Genomic DNA, 17,591 nt, shown 5'->3' with positions numbered 1-17,591 from the left:
GAACACTTATGAAACGCACTGTACTAAATGCTGTCAATTCGCAAATCGCCCACTGACGTCACAAGCCAAAAAGGATGTAAAATAGGAACGGAAAGTCAAGCCTCTCAGCACTCGCCTATTTATAATAAATGGAATGTCGCCACGCCCCTTAATATGCCCATCCCCTGCTCTCCCCCTCCCCCTCCCCTGCTGACACACTTGCCACATGCCATGGCCCCCATTTTCCACCATGTCCCACAATTTTTCCCATTCCAACCATTGTGCACCTTGCAACACATGAAAAACGAGAGGAGTTTTCCTGGCTGTGTGTGTGTGTGGCAAGGACCAACTACAACTATTTTGGACGTATATGTGGCAGCCACTGTGGCTGGTACACAGAGAGAAAATAAATATCATTTCAACCAAAGGAAATAATTAAAAATAATTTCCTTTTAAGTGTTTTGGCCAAGTTCAGGACAAATTGAAACTCAAAATATTGCTGTTAATGCTGTTTTACAAGATCAATATGTTAAATATTTCGTCTGGGTAACACACATATTTGGTTTACATATTACAATTTCACCAGCACTTCCGAAATTGATCATAAAAACAGACATTTCTTGACCTCTTGGTAATCTTTAAGTAGATTTTAAGCTGGAAGGTGTACCATATTTTATTACTGGGTGGGTGAGGAATTTTACAATCGACTGAACAATTTGGAAATAATAAGAAATAAGTCATTTAGGGATTGTCCTTTTTTTTCCAGTCTCCTGTTGGTTTCGTTGGCGACCGAGTGGCCGGCCACAGAAGTTGGGATGGGGCACCAGAACGGAGCAGGACAAACGATGCCACAGGATGACGCTCACCTTGCCCCACAAAGCGCAGCAGAAACGCCAAAACGGGTGGAAAACCGTGGGAAAAGCGGGGGAAAAGCGGAAAGGCAGGTGGGCCGTGTGGAGGCGACTATACATTTTAATTTGTTGCAGCTCATCCCCCCGCCCCGCCCCTCGGGCTAAATTCCCCTCAAGCCGCCCTCTCATTTTATGGCTCACTTCAAGTACGTCATAAAAATTAACATGAGAGGGTCAAGGGGGAATGGGGAATGGGGAATGGCTAAAGGATAAGGAGCAGCTGAGGTGGCTGCGAATCGAAATGGCACAAGATATGCTGCGACTTAATCGAAATGCCTGGGGTTAGAAAGCGAAATGCACAAGAGATAAATAACATTATTCGGTAAGTGAAGTTTCTCCAGTGCCCATATTAATATCAAAATGTATAATAAAATATAAAAATATATTTAAATGGTTTCCAGTTTGCTTAACCCAACATCTTTCTATCGTGAATAACAAAACCCTAAAATTTATAAGCCCTTATTTCAATAAAACTAGTTTTAAAGTCAAAAAATCTAATTCGGATTATTGTATCATAAATTTAGACTGTTCTTGTTTGTGTTCAACCCTTAAAATTTAAATAAAATAGATGATATAACAAAAAGAATTTTAAAATGTTACTGAGGTTTTTTAAAAATTATTTTCTTTTAAAATTCTGTTAATTTTTTTAACTCTTTTGAGATTACATAAAATAAACAAATGCAATGACATGCATTCAGTAATGTTTTTTTTTGGGAATAGGTTTGCCTGATCAACAGTTATTTTTCTAAACTTTAGGGAAGTAGAGATTTTAGTGGGCCCTTCAACTATTTGCAAACAAGAAATATACTTAGTCCCTTAATTGTACCCCCCTCCCTTGCTCCAATTACTTGAACTTTAAGGACGAATCAAGCTGGATTATATCCTTCCACTCACTCGCACTCCTATGCATATAGAAGTATTTACACACACACACATACACACACACGCACACCCACTCATCCGCCCACAACACCCCCGCACCCCCCGACCACCATTCATTCGGATTTAATTTCCGGTGTGCTGCGTTTGGCTTTCAAATATTAATAGAGCTGCGGCATTATTAATGAGATGGTGTCATCAAGAAAATGAAGCTGCCCCGGCAATGTGTAACCGAGCAGCATGCCCCCTTTATGTGCCGCCCCACACATTTTGGCTCACCTTTGGATACCATTTGCCATTGTGGACTATTCAAAAATTTATAAACCTTTTGCCATTCGCTTTCAGTTGAACTCGGCTCAAGCGTCTAAGCCAAAAACAGAAACAGAAATTGCGAGTGAGAGAGAGAATTTGTGAGCAGGTGGAAAATGCGAAACAAAATCCCGGGCATTTCCTAATTACCTTGTTCGAGTTCGAGTGTTCGGCCATTGCACATTGCATTCCCAGTTATATTTCCATTCCCATTCCCATTCCCATTCCCATTTCCATTCCCATTTCCATTCCCATTCCCAAGGCATTCACATTTTCCCAATACTCGCTTTCACAACAAATTTTACGGTCTGTGGACAAATCATTGTTATACCCCGCAGAAAAAAAAGAAGAAAAACCCCCCTTCATATAATACGTTTTGTTTCGAGCCTTGTCGGTGTGTGTGTGTGTGTTATGTGTGTGTGTTATGTGTGTGTATGTGCATGTATATCCCATTCGGAAAGCACAATTGTTGCAACAATTACACAAACACAAATGCTGGGGAAACCAAAACAAAGCCGCAAACCGAGAGGGGGAAAAACAGCAAATAGAAAACAAAGCTCATGGGGACAATAGGCTTGACTGGGTGGCTGACAGGGGGTGGTGGGGGGTGGCTGAGTATTAAGGACCTCCCCCCTCCCCCTCCAACCAGACGAAAAAAGCAGACGAAGAACAGACCAAGGATGCGCTGCTCGCTCGCAGGACAATGGACCCCCTCCGTTTTCCCGAAGAAAGGCTACTTCAATTCGATTGAATTGGTTGGCAAATGAAAATGACTGGATGATCTAAAATATATCAGTTAGTTATAGCACTCATTTCTGCGCCCAAAACAAGTTTGTTGCCTTAGAAATGCCTATTGACTGGATAAAGGGAATCGAAAATAATGTTTTCATAGGATACCAGGAATAAATAAAAAATGTGGCTGCAAAGAAAAGGTAATTTTATGAAATTCTAACTTGTAAATACATTTCCTTTATTGAATAACTTTAACTTTGACGCTGTAAATTGCAGATGTGACCTCATATTGATTTTTGATTTGTGATTTTACAACATAAATGTCAAAGAACCTAGCAGGCTGCAAAATAAATAAATAAATGTTGAATATTCAGAAAATTGACTATGAATTGCAACTGAACTTCTGCAGGGAATTTATAGCCCTTTTTGTAAAAATAATTCTGTTTGTAATGCGGAAAAATCATCCAAGCATAATAAATAGACCAGGCTGTGTCATTAAAGGCTTACAAATTAATAATTCATTTCATATTTTAGTAATGAATAAGTTAACATTTTTCTCATTTAAAACTGCGGGTTATTTAGTAGTGAAAATAATTAATAAGCTTAATCTAAGCTTGTAAAATCAATATTGGACACTTTTTAATGCCAAAGATGAAGGGTTTTAATTGAGTTGGCTGTTTATATTCATCCAATTACGTAAATATTCTTATCTTAGTTGCACAGCAATTGCGAAGTGGATCTTGGTGAAAGTTAGGCTCGCACAATTTAGGGATTTCAATTATTGAACTGTCACGCTTTTTGTGGTTATTAATTCCCTTGCTAGAGTAGAAAATAAAATTCAATAGAAAAGGAAGCAAACTTGTAGCTCTCACAAAAATTAAATATCCTATATTTCAATTTCGACTTCGATGCTTCAAAATAATGAATCGACAAGCATAACCTTGGTGATGCTGATCCAGAATATATATACTTTATAGGGTATAATATGTGATCTACACTGCGCTGCAAACTTTTCCCTGAAATCATTATACTTTTTGATAGGATATGAAAACACACAAATTGTAATATAGAAATGTATTTGTTTTAATGATGATAGTAAACTAATTGAATTTAACCACATTACCCTAGGAATGATTTGTGAACTGAAAAGTTTGGCTTGCAAACTCAAATGGTTTCATGTAATCGAACTGTCAATCCTTTTTATTGCCACTAAAAATCCGACCAAAAGGATATAAAATGCATTGAATTTAAGCAAATTCGTGGCTGTATCTAGAGCATACATACAAATTGCTGCAAATAGTAACAGAACAAAAAGTAACTGAAGAACGACAGCGATTTCACCCAGCAGAAGTAAATCAAGTTGAGCAATCAGAAGCCATCCTTATAAATTAAAGTCAAACAGGTTACCGGAACGGCAGTCCTTCATTCCTCGACGTCCTTCTGACCACCACCACTAGGATTGCCAGAAAAGGTCACCAGTTCCAAGAAGGCGAGTGCAATCAGCGATGGTCAAAGACCCAAGGAAAGGAGGGCCAATCCAAAAGGATTCCCCGATCTCTCAAGGAGGAGGGCCAAACCGCCGACGCATTTGGCGCCTGGGGCTGGTCTAATTGATTGACATTTCCTGTCCCCCCCCTCCAGCCCCACCGAAAGCCTCGTCCTTTGTTTCCCACTCCTGGGCGAATATACATGTATTCGTATTTGTATATGCGCCCAAGTCAGAGCTACTTGGGTATGCGCATAAATACATATACTTAACCTTGATTTTGCCAAGTCGTCAGCCCGTTGCCCGGGGCGAGCGACTGGAACTGCTAACTGAAACTGCGACTACGACTGAAACTGCACGGGGAAAAAATATCAAAAAATATAGTAATCAAAAGTTCATAAGAAAACTCCCCACAAACCAAAAACAATGGTTGAAAAACAACCTTATTACATTCAGGCAATGCAATTATAAGTATATCACCATATTTATTCAAACATCTTCATTACGCGAATTTTAAATATAAGAATATCATCTAATATTGGTTTTTTAAGGTTATTATTCATTTTTGAAAATAACTTTTAAAGTTAAAGAAAGGCAAGCAAGAGAATCTATTTTGGATATCTTAAAAAAAGGTTTTGGATTAATCTTAATAAGTGATTTCAAGAAACGAAATATTTTGCTAACTATATTTGAAACTGCCATAACTTTTTATTTGTCAAATTAAGTAATAAAATGGAAAAGAGGAAACATGTTTTTCGCCATGTACGAGTATGGCTGAAACTGGGCCTGACTTTTGCGTGCCAAGTTGGGGCGCCTTGGCCGGGATGGCAAAGTAGGGCAGCCATTTCATTAACCCAAGACAACAAAAAAGAAGCAGCGCAAAAGAAAGTCTATTTTCGGATTCCCCATTCCCAAGATAAATATTTCAGTTGAAGGAGATTGCATTGAGGACTTTTGGGGCAGCCGATATCCTTCTGAGTTCTCGACTGCAGCGAACGGAATTGATCTGGGGATCCGCGGTCTAATTCTTTGGAACCCAAAGAGCTCATCCCCCCTTAGAAACTCTGAGCACATTATCTCCGACTAATGTCTTGAATAATGCTTCCTATTTGTCTCCCGTTCTCTGAGTGAGTAATTTTTATTCATATTTTTTAGTTAATTAGGCGGCGTCAGTGCCAAAAGCATTTCAGCATATGAAATATAAATGGAGATGAGTATTCATTAAATTAATGAAGAGGGGCGGGAGGAGGAGCTGGATTTTCCTCCACGCTTATTCCCAGAAAAGCTCAAGCAAGTTGTGTCTTCTTTTGTTGCTCTTTTATATCAGATCTTAAATTTTTAAAATTGCATGCAAATTTCACGGGATTTAGATGAGCAAACTTATATATATATTTTGGACCGTAAATAAAATATAAACAAGACTTAAGCTTGGTTGAAGATTCATCCGGATTACTGCTTAATACATTGATGAATCAACTGACTAAATAGTTTAAATACACATTATTAACAATATGTGAACGAGACATGAACGTATTTAATAGTTTATGAGCAGCTTATTAGCTTTTAAACTTTGTTTTTTACTGGTTTGAAAATTGTTTCCATTCTTAAATTAGCCCTTATTAAATAAGTTAGCCATTTAATATTTATTAAATGAATTAATACATAAAACTATTATTCTTTAATGAATTGTTTTAACTGTTATGAATTGTTAAAAGCACGTCTTAAATAATTGGTTCAAAGTAATTAATTTACTTAATAAACTGAATTGAAACATTAACGCTTTTAGCAGTTGCCAGAGGCTAATTGAGTGCTTAAACTTGCAATTAAATTACAATTTTCCTGGACATTGCTGTATCAGCGCATATATATATACTATAAATGGTTAAATCCAGTTCAGTTGACTGAGTTCAATTGAGTACTTGCTACTTTTTGTAGATTAATTCGCTAACTCAATAACCGTTACTCGCTACCCGATACTCATTGCCCGATACCCGATACCCGATAACTGTTTTCCCGTTTGCTGACCGTTTGAGCCCGTTAACGTGGCGCGGGCCTGATGTGATTTGATTTTATTGTTGCGGCGGCTTATCAGCTTTTGGCCTTAGCTCACGGCTCACTTGACTGCCTTTGGGCCCTCTTTTTTGCGTCTTCTTAGCCCACTTCCTCTTCCTTTACTTTTTCCTTCTATTTTCCCCTTTCCTCGCTCCTCTTTTCTGCTCTTCCCCCTCCACAGTGGCAAATTCAATTTGATCTTTTTATCGATTAATTTGGCCTAGCTGTGGGTCTCCTTGCTCCCTCTCGCTCTCTCGCTGTCTCTGTCTCTGGCCATCTCCCTCTGTTTCCTCGCCCCATCCCTTTCTCCGTTTCCATCTGTGCCTCTATCTTTTTGTCTCTGTCTCCCTATCCAATTAGACTCTGGTGCCCGAAACGAGCAGTGCAATAAAACCCACCGACAGACACATTTAAAGATAGTGTTGCACCTGGCCAAGTAGTTGCCTCCTTTTTTGTTTGCCTCCTCCTTGGATTTTTCCTTACACACCCCCCATGTTCTTGCTGCTCTCCCTTATTTTCCGCCTCACGCAAGGTCAGTGCAGCGCACGTAAGTATGCAACACATAATTTTTGGCCCGCTTTGCATGGCTTTTCTTGCATGCAACTTCGTTTTTTCATTGGCTTTTTTTTTTATTTGTTCAGAGGGGAGTGGCAAGCGTATCCTTGTGCCGATTGCCCCGAAAGCAGTCTGTGCCCCGGCACTCCCCTCTGCAAACCCAGTTAGCACGCCCACCAAATATTCTAAATATAGCTGCAGCAGTCCCAGACTTCTACGCCCGTTTTTTTCTTCTTTGAAGTTTCCCAAGTAAAGTTACTTCACTCTGCTACTTTACACTGAGAATCAAATTTAATGAATCTAAAAATGTTGTATTACTTTTGCTCTATGTTTTAGTTAGAATTGGAAGGATAAGATGTACGGATTATTTCTCATTTTATTTAGAAATTTTTAAGATGTGTTGCAAAAAGTTGCCCCGAAAAGTTTGAGGTCCCATTGAAATGTTAGTTCTTCATTTTTGGTATAAAGTTCTCAAGTTGTTGTTACTAAAAAACTAGCTTTGCTCCACCTATAAATTGACACATCGGCTTGATCCATACAAAATCAGTATTTTTATCTTTGAAACCCTTTTCCTTAAAAATAAGATGAACTGAGATGTGAAATGTATGGAGTGTGTTCCTTTTTGCACCATGAAGTCACTTGTTTTGCAGTGTACCAGATATGACTCAGTGGTCGCTTTCCCGCTGCTCCCCTTTTTTTTCCGATGGCGAAATCGAAAATCGAAAGTGTGCCAAGAAAGACGAGAGGCGAAAGGCAAATGGCAACAAAGGGAAATTGTGTCATAAAAACTTTTTCGATTGCGCCACGCGCAACCAAAGCAACACTAACACTAATACTAGCAACAAAAACAACAACTTGAGAACTTCAGGCGAGGGGCTTTTGTCTGCTTTCTTTTTTTTTCCCCCTGGAAAAGCGAGCAAAATGGGAAATGGAAGGCAGAGGAGGCTGGGTCTGGGAAAAACTCGAGACTGGCCAATTTATTCAGCTTCTTCTGCTGCTGCTGGTGCTTCTGTGATGGCATATTTACTTGTCATGGCTAAAAGCAAAGCTTACGCCAAAAAATATTGACACAGTAAGAAAACGCTCCCATACACACAGCACTGAGAACACACACACACCCATGCACATGATAAGCAAACAATAGGCCAAAGCAAGGCAAACAAATAAAAAAAAAATAGAGGAGGAAAAAAAAAGAACTGCGAGCGAAAAGAGCAGAAAATCGAAGAAGAGGCCACTATAATGGGATATCCCTTTCTCCACTTTTCGGGGGATCCCCCACAAACACACACACACGCACAACGACAATAAGTGTAATAGTTTTACAGCGCCCGCCGAAAAGTATGCTGCGACATTTGGGCGGTCGACAAACTGGCGTCTACAGTTTGACAGCCACTGGCCAGGAATAAAGAAGAAAAGGACTTTAGAAGCCATTGGCCTGCAAAAGTTTTCAATTTCCGGTCAGTTACTTTCGACTTTGCAAAACAAATTATGTGGGCTTTTGAAATAAATACGTAATGGATATCATTCGTTAAATTGTTTTAAATATCTGTGGCCTGCAAATTAAAGTCATCGACTGTTACTTTGATTCGAATAATGAAGTTATGCGGTTTTGGCGACCACCCAGTGGTGTCATTTTAAATTGTTGAACATATTTGTGGCTTGCGACAAAAAATAATGGCAAAACTATGAATTCTGCACCGTTTTTATTTTGAGTTTATCTACTAAACATTTCAGTTACATAAATCTTCTTATTTTCTGTACATACTATTATTTCATATGTATCTAGTTCTCCTAAGTTTGAAACTTGTTAAAACTATGCAGCTCAAATTTTTCTTTTAAAAATCACAACTACAAATTTTTATAATTTCAAACAACAACAATGAATTTGTTCGTATTCTGACTTAAATAACTTCAATTTTAAATAATTTTCTTCCTTGAATGGTTTTATTTGCGTTGAATAATGCTATTATGAGCAATTCAACAAATTAATACCAATTATCATCAATAAAAATTTCATACATATTTGTGGCTTGGAAAATTTTAATTTTCCACGGCGTGCATTTATTGCAAAAATTAATTTGATTTGCTGTAATACAGTGAAAGTATTTTTCATATCACATTTAATACACTTTTTTTTAAATTTATAAATTTATATCCGTTAAGACTGCAATATTCGTAAATTGGAATACGAATCCTAGTCGTTTTAAGCTGGCAACAATTATTGAATATTTTTTACAAACTCTCAATATTAATATCTTGCGAGTTTGGCAGATATTCAAATATATATATTTAGTTATTTGTTCAGTTATAAATATTGTAATCTATTTCAAGACTGTTGGGGTCTTTTATGGCATATTTAATCATGCAATGAAAAGTGGTGAACTAACTGAATTTATTGTTGATGGCTTGTCGATAAAAATTGAATTTATCAAAAGACAGTAAATCATTTTAATCCTCTAACATATAAATGAGCATTGAATAAAATAAGTATTAAGCTATAATTTATTTAATAGATCATCCTCGAATAATATGCTCGTTTCGTGTTATCAGTACAACTTATTGAATTTGATTAACCCCAATTTAGCATAATCAGCTTTCTGATATCCATTGATATCAAATTCAACAAATTCATTGCCACATAAAATATTTAAATAGGATAAAATATATATAATATGAAATGGGAAGGGAGTTTTTTTTTCGCAGCTAAAAGTAATAATTTATTTAAATCTTCAGCATGCGAGAATCGGTAAGTGTCTTCGGCTTTTTTTGTAGACTGCCTTTATATTCTTTTTTAATTATTTCTGCGGCTTGTTGGCTCTCCGGCTAAAAGCTTTCCGGGTGGGCGGAAAGGCCACGCCCGCTTCTGCCAGCCCGTTAGCCCGTTAGCCCGGTACAACACGAAATTCATAAATTAATGCATGGCGTGTTGTTGGCTATTAAAAGCAATGAGCAAGCACATGAGAGGGAAGATCTTGAAGGAGCTGGAGTGGGCGAATTTGGCCTGGGAACACCACACAGACACACACAAACAGCTTAGGGACTAACACTTACACTTACCCGCACACACTCACATTCGGCCGGGCACATTAACATAAAAACAACATCAAGCCAAGGGCCAAGAAGAGCAGAAACCAAAAAGCCAAAAACTGTGTAAAGACAGCCAGAAATGGCCGAGAAAAAAAGATGAAAAAGCAGCAACAACAGAGAAATAAATAAATTTACATATTGTACACGTGCTTTGGCGTTTTCCTTTCGCTTTTCCAGCTTCTTCAGTTTCGGCTAGAGTTGTCAAAAATATATCAATCTAGAACATCCTTTCAAGGGATTTCAAATGCTTAGAGATATCTTCAATGTATCAATAAATCTGTTACATTTTTTTATTCCCGAAACATAAAGCTTAGTCAACTTAAATTTTAGATACTCAACATTTCCTTTAATACTCCTCTAAAACACAAAAAATATATAAACTTCAATATCCAAATATTTAATAATTGATTAGTGATTATTTTAAAATAAGTTAAATGTGTAAAGGTTGACAACCCTGGCTTCTTTCAGCTTCAGGAAAACTGGCTAGGGATTTTTGCTCCAATTTTATGGCGACAGGACGGCGTGCCCATTCGTTTCAATGGCTGCCAAACTGTGCCCACATTTTACATATGTAATTGTCCCCCACCCCCTCCCCCTGGGCACCTGCCAAGTGCCGTGGGGCGGGGAGTGGCGGGGGCAGAACCGCTTTGAAAGCCAGTGGAATGTTAATAAACTTGTTTTGATACGACAGCCAGATCTCGGGCACAAGGTCAACGAGGACAAGGACGCGAGGAGCGAGTTGCTAGTCCTCGCAGCTGCCAGAAAGAAGCCACAGCCAAAAGCCAAGCCAAACAGTCTGACAATCTGACAGGAAGTCAGCAGGTGGTCCAGCTGCTGGTTCTACTCTGTAGCGATAAGTGCCGCTGCCTGCACAAAGAAAAACCAAAAAAATAAGGAAGGGCAATTCCCTTCAGGGTGTTCCACAAATATCTCACAGCTATTTATTTATTTCAAAACATTATGTGCAAATATCAGCAATTAAATATATAATTATATACTTCTAGACACCTTGTTTTCGCTAGAATTTGAAGAAATTAATTAAACAAAGATTGCTATTAATGTATAATCAGTGAAACAGCATATATAATATTTTTAAAACAATCGCGGGGTTCAATTACCCACCCACACCTGTGTAAAAATAGATATTAAATCTGGTATTAAAAAGAATGCTAAGATTTTTTCTATAACCCACCACCGCACACACACACACAATCAAATACTGGATCCGTCACATTTCTAAAAGAATGCGAAACACATTTATTCAAACCCCTATTTATTCAGGGCCAATAAAAATAGTGAACCATTCGGGCAGTGTGATAAATTACCGCTTTTCCGCTCAGTGTAGATGGCGGGCAATACGATAATGCAGTTAGGAAGGGGAAAAAGGAGCAGGGGAAATGCAGCGCTATGCGGAAACGGAAGCCACGGCAAGGCAACACGGATGCCAGCGGATGTCAAACATAAAACATTTGCGGAGGGTCAGGGGAAAAAGAAAAGCGCCGGGTGGCAGCTTTCACATTTCACATATTTTATGGAAATCCGACAGCAAATATTTTAAGTCTCCTCAGGATACGTGAAGTTTTTGATTTTTTCTAAGAACATAAATTGTTTTGCAAATCTGCTTAAGGGTTTATTGATGCCGCTTGATTGATTAGCCAGGACATTCCCTTAGCCATCCCATTCTCCAAGACATAAAACTCATTAACTTTGAGTAATAAAAGTACAACAAGAAAATAAAAAGGCACTGAAATAATAAGGAGGTACTTTTAATTTTGATTTATTATATTAACACTATGATGCGGATTTTCTGAGTTCTCTTGCCCAAACATTTGTAAATATATTTGTTTAAAAGTAACAGGAAATAATCTAGTACTGAAAATGTTTACATTAAATTGTCTTTGAGAACAAAAAAGATTATTAAAGTATCCAATTGCGTTTAGTGTACAAAAGGGGCTGAATGTGTGGCGAATCTTATTTACGATTTGTCATATTAAATATGCGCAAAGTAAAATTGAAAATTGCGAAATGGAAACGAGTGGAAAATGCGAATAGGAACAGTCAGCGCCAAAAGTCAACTGCCAAAAGCGTAGCAAATATTTCTAGATATATGTATACTATGCATGTGTGTTTATATATGTGTATTGCTTCTTTTTATTTATTTTATGTTAACAGCAAATTGTGGCGCCCGTCAGCTTGGACCTTCTTCGTGTTATTCCCTTTATTCTTGTTATTTTTGTTATTTGTGTTGTTGCTGTGGTACATTTTTAATGTTTTGGCCCTTTTCATTTGGCCCACACACACACACACACACATCAAGCCACACATGCGTGTCAAAATTATTGGGTTCTTATTGTAATTCGGTTGTTCTTTTTTTGTTGTGGGTTTTCTCGCGTTTTCTTGCGTTTTCTTGGGGAGCGGAAAACTTGCTAAAGATTTACTCGACATTTGTGTTGGTGCCATTTGGCATTGTTTGCATACTTTCGGGCGCAAAAAGTGGGCGGAACCATTCAATTTCACTTCCATCGTCTCGCTCTCTTTATCGCCCTCCCTTTGGCATCAAATGCTTTAAATATTTAAGTAGTTTTCCCCGTTTCCTGTTGCTGTGACTCACTGTACGTGTGTGGGTGTCTGTGTATGTGTATGTGTGTGTGTTTGAGTATGCCAGTGTGGGTGTAAAGGGCATCAATATCAATCTTGTGTGGATGTCAACTAACTTAAGCCGCCCACTTTGCCACCCACCCGCAGGTGCTTCGCCCTTATCCTTTTCAACCTGTACAGTAAAACTTTCGTTACCCGAACTTTCGCATGCCAAATCTTTGCGAACTTAAGCTTAGTTTGACCGGCGAAACTTTAGGCAATTCAGCTTTCAGAACTTTAATATTTTAATATTTGTTACAAAAAAGTAGTTTGAATGCGGGTTCTCCTGATTCAATATATATTGGTTAATCTTTGTAGTGATTGATTGCCTATTACATTCAAGTCTGCCTTTCAATTGCTTGTTAGTGAAACATGGGGTACATCACACTTTCGAGTATGACTTAACCAAAATCTTAAGTATATAAGTTTTAAATATAAATTAAAATATGCAACATTCCCAGAAACATATCTTCAAACATTGAAAAACAATAGTTGCGATACTAAAGAGAGCATTGCAAGGATATACCGTGTTTTTTGGTTAACATAACGAGTTGCATACTTTTAGGCACCCCACAAAAATTAGTCTTTTGTTGAACAAAGCACATCTTTTTGCGTTTGCCTTAAGGACCTTCCGCTGTATTTTTACTCGTGTTAAAGTTAACTCAGAACTGTGGCTGTCAAACTGTACGCGTGTGTTGCGGTTGACACTTATGCAACCGCAAAGTGCGGTGGTGTGTGTGCGTCCGTGTGTTTGTTGCACTTGAAAAGCAACCATTTGTTGTAGTTGCTATGTAGGATTTATTTCGTTTTATTTAGTTGCTGACATAATTGCGCATTTCATTTTTTGTTGGCTGACACACATTCTGCTAAGAGCAAAAAAGCACCAAGAATATGTGAAAGAAAACAAACAAGAAATTGGGAAAAAATATGAAACCAACAGAAACGGAATAAATAAATAATATAGAAAGAAACATGAATCAACGAAAAGCCAACAGCACGCAAATTTAACTTATTATGTTCATTTTTTCCACTACTCCTACTCCTACTCCGTGCTCATTTATTTTTCTTTGCTTTGCCTTTCTTTACTTTTTCTTCGGAGAAAACTTCGCCGTTCGCGCTGTCTCTTTCGCTCCACCGGGAAAAACTTTTAGTGGCGGCAGCGACGCCGGCAGAGCGACAGTAGACAACAATTACAATTAGAAGTGTGTTTATGCCGCTCTCACTCGCTCTCTCTTTGCGTATCACTTTCGCCTTCGCTCCTTCTTATTCCACTTTTTGGTGTTTTTTTATTTTTTTTTTTCGTTTTTTTGGGGCAAAAAGAAATTCAACTTCATTACACAATATTTCGTCCTTTTTGTGATTACCTTTTGTTGCTTTTTTGTTGTTTGTTTGGTTGCTTTTTTGATTGCTTTTAAATGGTGGATATTTATATTTATTTAGTGTTATTCCGCTGATTCTTCCATTGATTCTTCACTGGGTTTTGCTTGATTCTTCAATTCTTTGAATTTATCTGCCTTCGCTGTATTTTTGATGTGATTACTCTGCGACGCGTTTTTTCGCATTTCACTTTGCACTGCAGTTGTGTATGAGAAATGGGAGGTTGAGGTGGATGTGGAGGAGAAGAAACCATTAACGGGACACGAAGCACACAACAAACAAGAAAGAACATGAAGCGAGAATTGTGGAGGAGCAGCGTGCAACAATTGCCGACTGCGACGCCGACACGTGCGCTCCCTCCCCCCTTTTCCAAACCCCCCTCCCTTATCCACCCCACCCCCACTGCAATTTCCAAATTTGCCAAAGAGTAAAAAAAAAAAAAAAAATTAAATGGCGCACGGAAATGTTGGATTTATTTGCTGATTTTTTGAACTGGAGGACGACTCCCGGATTCTGAGGACCGTTCGACGCGAGAGTTGCCTCTGCATAGTTATTCGCGACTACGCACCTAAAAGTCGACTACGAGTGAGTTGCGCGCGACTAGAGCTGGGTTTACATCGATAGCACTACCGATTGCTCAGATACTCTCCTTCATTTCAAACATCGACTCTTTTTAAAAGTCCTGTTTTAGTAACTCACCCGCTAGGTGACGCCACACAAGAGAGTATCGATATATAGAGTTTTTGTTGTGCGCAAAGGACCTTTAGTGAAGGCTCACTGGCGCGAGGTTGCTATCGATTTCGTATTTAACGCAACAATGGTGAACAAGTGTTTGGATTTATTTTAATTATTATAAGGATAATGATAAATGTAATTGTAACAATGGTAAAGAAGACGAAATTAAAATTGTAGATCAAGGATTATTAACACTTATATACTTTACGTTAAATTTTGTTCGCTTTTTAAATGTACGATAAACATCAAGCCCTTTTAGTCAAATCTAAAAGAATGTTTTCAAAAAAGGGACTGATAATTTAAACAGAACTCCTATCTTGAGGACACGACCATATGAAAGTAAATCAAGTTGCATTTCTAAATAATGATCTTATTTCAGGTGCATTTTCTTTTGATGATATCTAGCTAAGGACAAAGAACCATTTTTCAAAATATCCCAATTTTAAAATATCCGGGTGCAATCGATACTATTATTACTACCTAAAAACTATTGAACATTTAAAGGTTTTTTCCAGCGCCATCTGGAAGTGAGCCGCAGAAAGGTAATAGTTATTCACCATCAGGTGGCGCTTATATACATATTTAATATAAAATGTAAGTTTTACATTCCATATTAGATACAGCCTTATTGACGTTTCATTCCTCCCAGGACTTAAGCCGGCATGATCATTTAATGCATACTTTTACTAGTACAATAAATATTATTAACCTTTTTAGCTCTTTATTAAATAACATGTTGCCAGCATAAACAATAGATATTTAAAATATTTTTATTAAAGTTCCCATTTTTGATTTTTTCTCGGGTTATAACTTTATGACTACGTTCGTGTTCAGGCTGGATTTAATTACTAACCCAAATTAATACATTGTTAGGGAAGTAGATTTAACCAAATAGGTTAATACGTTTTAAATGTATTCTTACTTACTTAAATTAAAAAAGATATTACTCTTAATTTATATGTAGGCTAGGCAGCAGTTGCACCGCTTACAAGCTGCTTTTGGGGCCTTGGAATTTAGCCAGAAAATGGCTATAGTGCCACCACTGAGCCAGAACCACCCTCGCAATCTGCTCTCCATCGCTCTCTTGCGAAGAGAGAGCAACCACTGTGGGGCAGACCCGACCTCGACCACCGCCCTCCCCCTTTCCTTTCGGTTGAGCATCAAGTTGGTGGCAGTTCTCCAACGAGCGCTGAGCACAGCAGATTACCAAATTAGAGTGCAGGTGTGTGAGTGGGTGACAGTGACAGAAACTAAAACTGAAACCTGTGGCAAATCCCCCCACTAAAAACTGATAAAGCATCCCAAAAAGGTGTACCTTACACCCGAGAAATCTAAATCCTACCAATAATCCAGCTCGAAAATAACAACCGTAAACAAGTTGGAGCTGCAGCAAACAAAAAATATATAAATAACTAAAAAACAACCGCAGACTCAAATGCAACAACGTTAATGAAGTCGAGAAAAACTGGTTTGCTTGGATAAACATTTTGGAGTTTGTTTTGGTGCCGCTTTCAGGCAGGAGGCGGGGGGGGCAAACGATTCGGACGACTTTGAGCCCGGGTACAAAGTTCAACTTAAAATAGCGCCAAGAAAGTACGACGACTTGTTTTCGCGAATCACACAAATTTTGCATGCTACGCACAGCCAAGTTCATATTTTTAGCATATGTTTTTCCTAACACTTATTAAGACGTCAGTGGAGATAAGAAAGTTCTGTTAATGTTATCTCTTTAAAAGGGCGATTTTTTTATATGTGCCACGGATTCCATTTACTTCTCATAGACTAACATTTGCTTATGAAATAGACAATATATTTCGACTGGTATTTTTTTATGTTATTGGACTGGAATGGTTTTTTTGACACCCTTGACTATTAGTTTTCAAGTTTTCCTAAACATGTTTTAATATAATAATCATACAACTTAGATAAATTTTAAAACATCTTTATACAACAACAATAGTATAACAATAAAATAAATATGCAAATTTATAACTCTTAACTAGATAGATAACGCCTTGTTCACCAATTATTGCAAATATACTAATTTGATTAGCAAATACCATATACTAATAATTTAATACGAATAAACGCAATTAACAAATTTATTAATTAGGTCATCGTTACATTGTTATCACACAGATGGTGCTATTATTGTGAACTCAACTGTGTATGTCGGAGAGGCAGGGCGAGAGAGAGAACAATGTATGTGGTGCATTGTAAATGTTGTTTGATTTGTTATGCGAATAAAATAAGCAAATTATATGTGAGTGTACATGAGATAAGTTTGAATTGGATCCAACTGTTGAATAACAAGTATACGGCATTTATAATGCCCACAAACTATGCTATACTATATAAAACTGGATATCAGGCCCCCTGTAACTCTCTCACTCTTTATCTTTGTTTTCTCTTCTCTCGATGCAATAACTTGATCGATGCAACGGTAAGAGCGCGAAAGAGGGAGGGGGAAAGAAAGCGGAATGCAAATTAAGAATTATCCGAATGTGTGAGAAGGGAAAGGGCCTTCTATTGTTGGCCTTGAGCTTTGCTTACGTTGCTCTCTAATTGTTGTTTCCTTGCGGGGATTAGTTTTTCCAGCTCGTGTTACATATTTTGTGTTGATTTTGTAGACAGCAACGCCGTGTCCATTGCAAACGCAGAATTTTAAGTGTTAAGTTACCCATTCAAACACTTGGAAAAGGTGAATGCACTCAAAAGCAAATGAAGATTCACTTGCAGTTTCAGTTACATTTCCAGAAAAGAATAAAAGCCCAGTTTTTTTTTTTTGGATTCGCAGGTTGAAAAACTCTTTAAAACCAATACGTTCTATGTATATTTACATTTAAAAATGT

General features: G+C 37.7%; 1 protein-coding gene across 11 annotated transcripts in view; it reads right to left on the bottom strand.

Annotated features, from left to right (window-relative positions):
* Positions 1 to 14,565, bottom strand: part of LOC108049014 (potassium voltage-gated channel protein eag) — a 67,206-nt gene extending 52,641 nt beyond the window's left edge. For all 11 annotated transcript variants that reach the window (XM_017130004.2, XM_017130006.2, XM_017130005.2 and 8 more), the window contains exons 1-2: positions 14,464 to 14,565; positions 13,992 to 14,200 (exon numbers count right to left, since the gene is read on the bottom strand). The gene's annotated coding sequence lies outside the window, so the exon portion shown is untranslated. The remainder of the gene's footprint in view (positions 1 to 13,991; positions 14,201 to 14,463) is intronic.
* Between the last annotated feature and the right edge of the window lie 3,026 nt (positions 14,566 to 17,591).

The sequence above is a fragment of the Drosophila rhopaloa genome, unplaced genomic scaffold (genome assembly GCF_018152115.1).
Source record: "Drosophila rhopaloa isolate 14029-0021.01 unplaced genomic scaffold, ASM1815211v1 contig_3, whole genome shotgun sequence".
Lineage (NCBI taxonomy): Eukaryota > Metazoa > Arthropoda > Insecta > Diptera > Drosophilidae > Drosophila > Drosophila rhopaloa.
Note: the sequence above shows the minus strand (reverse complement) of the source record. Positions and strands in the feature narration are given on the sequence as shown.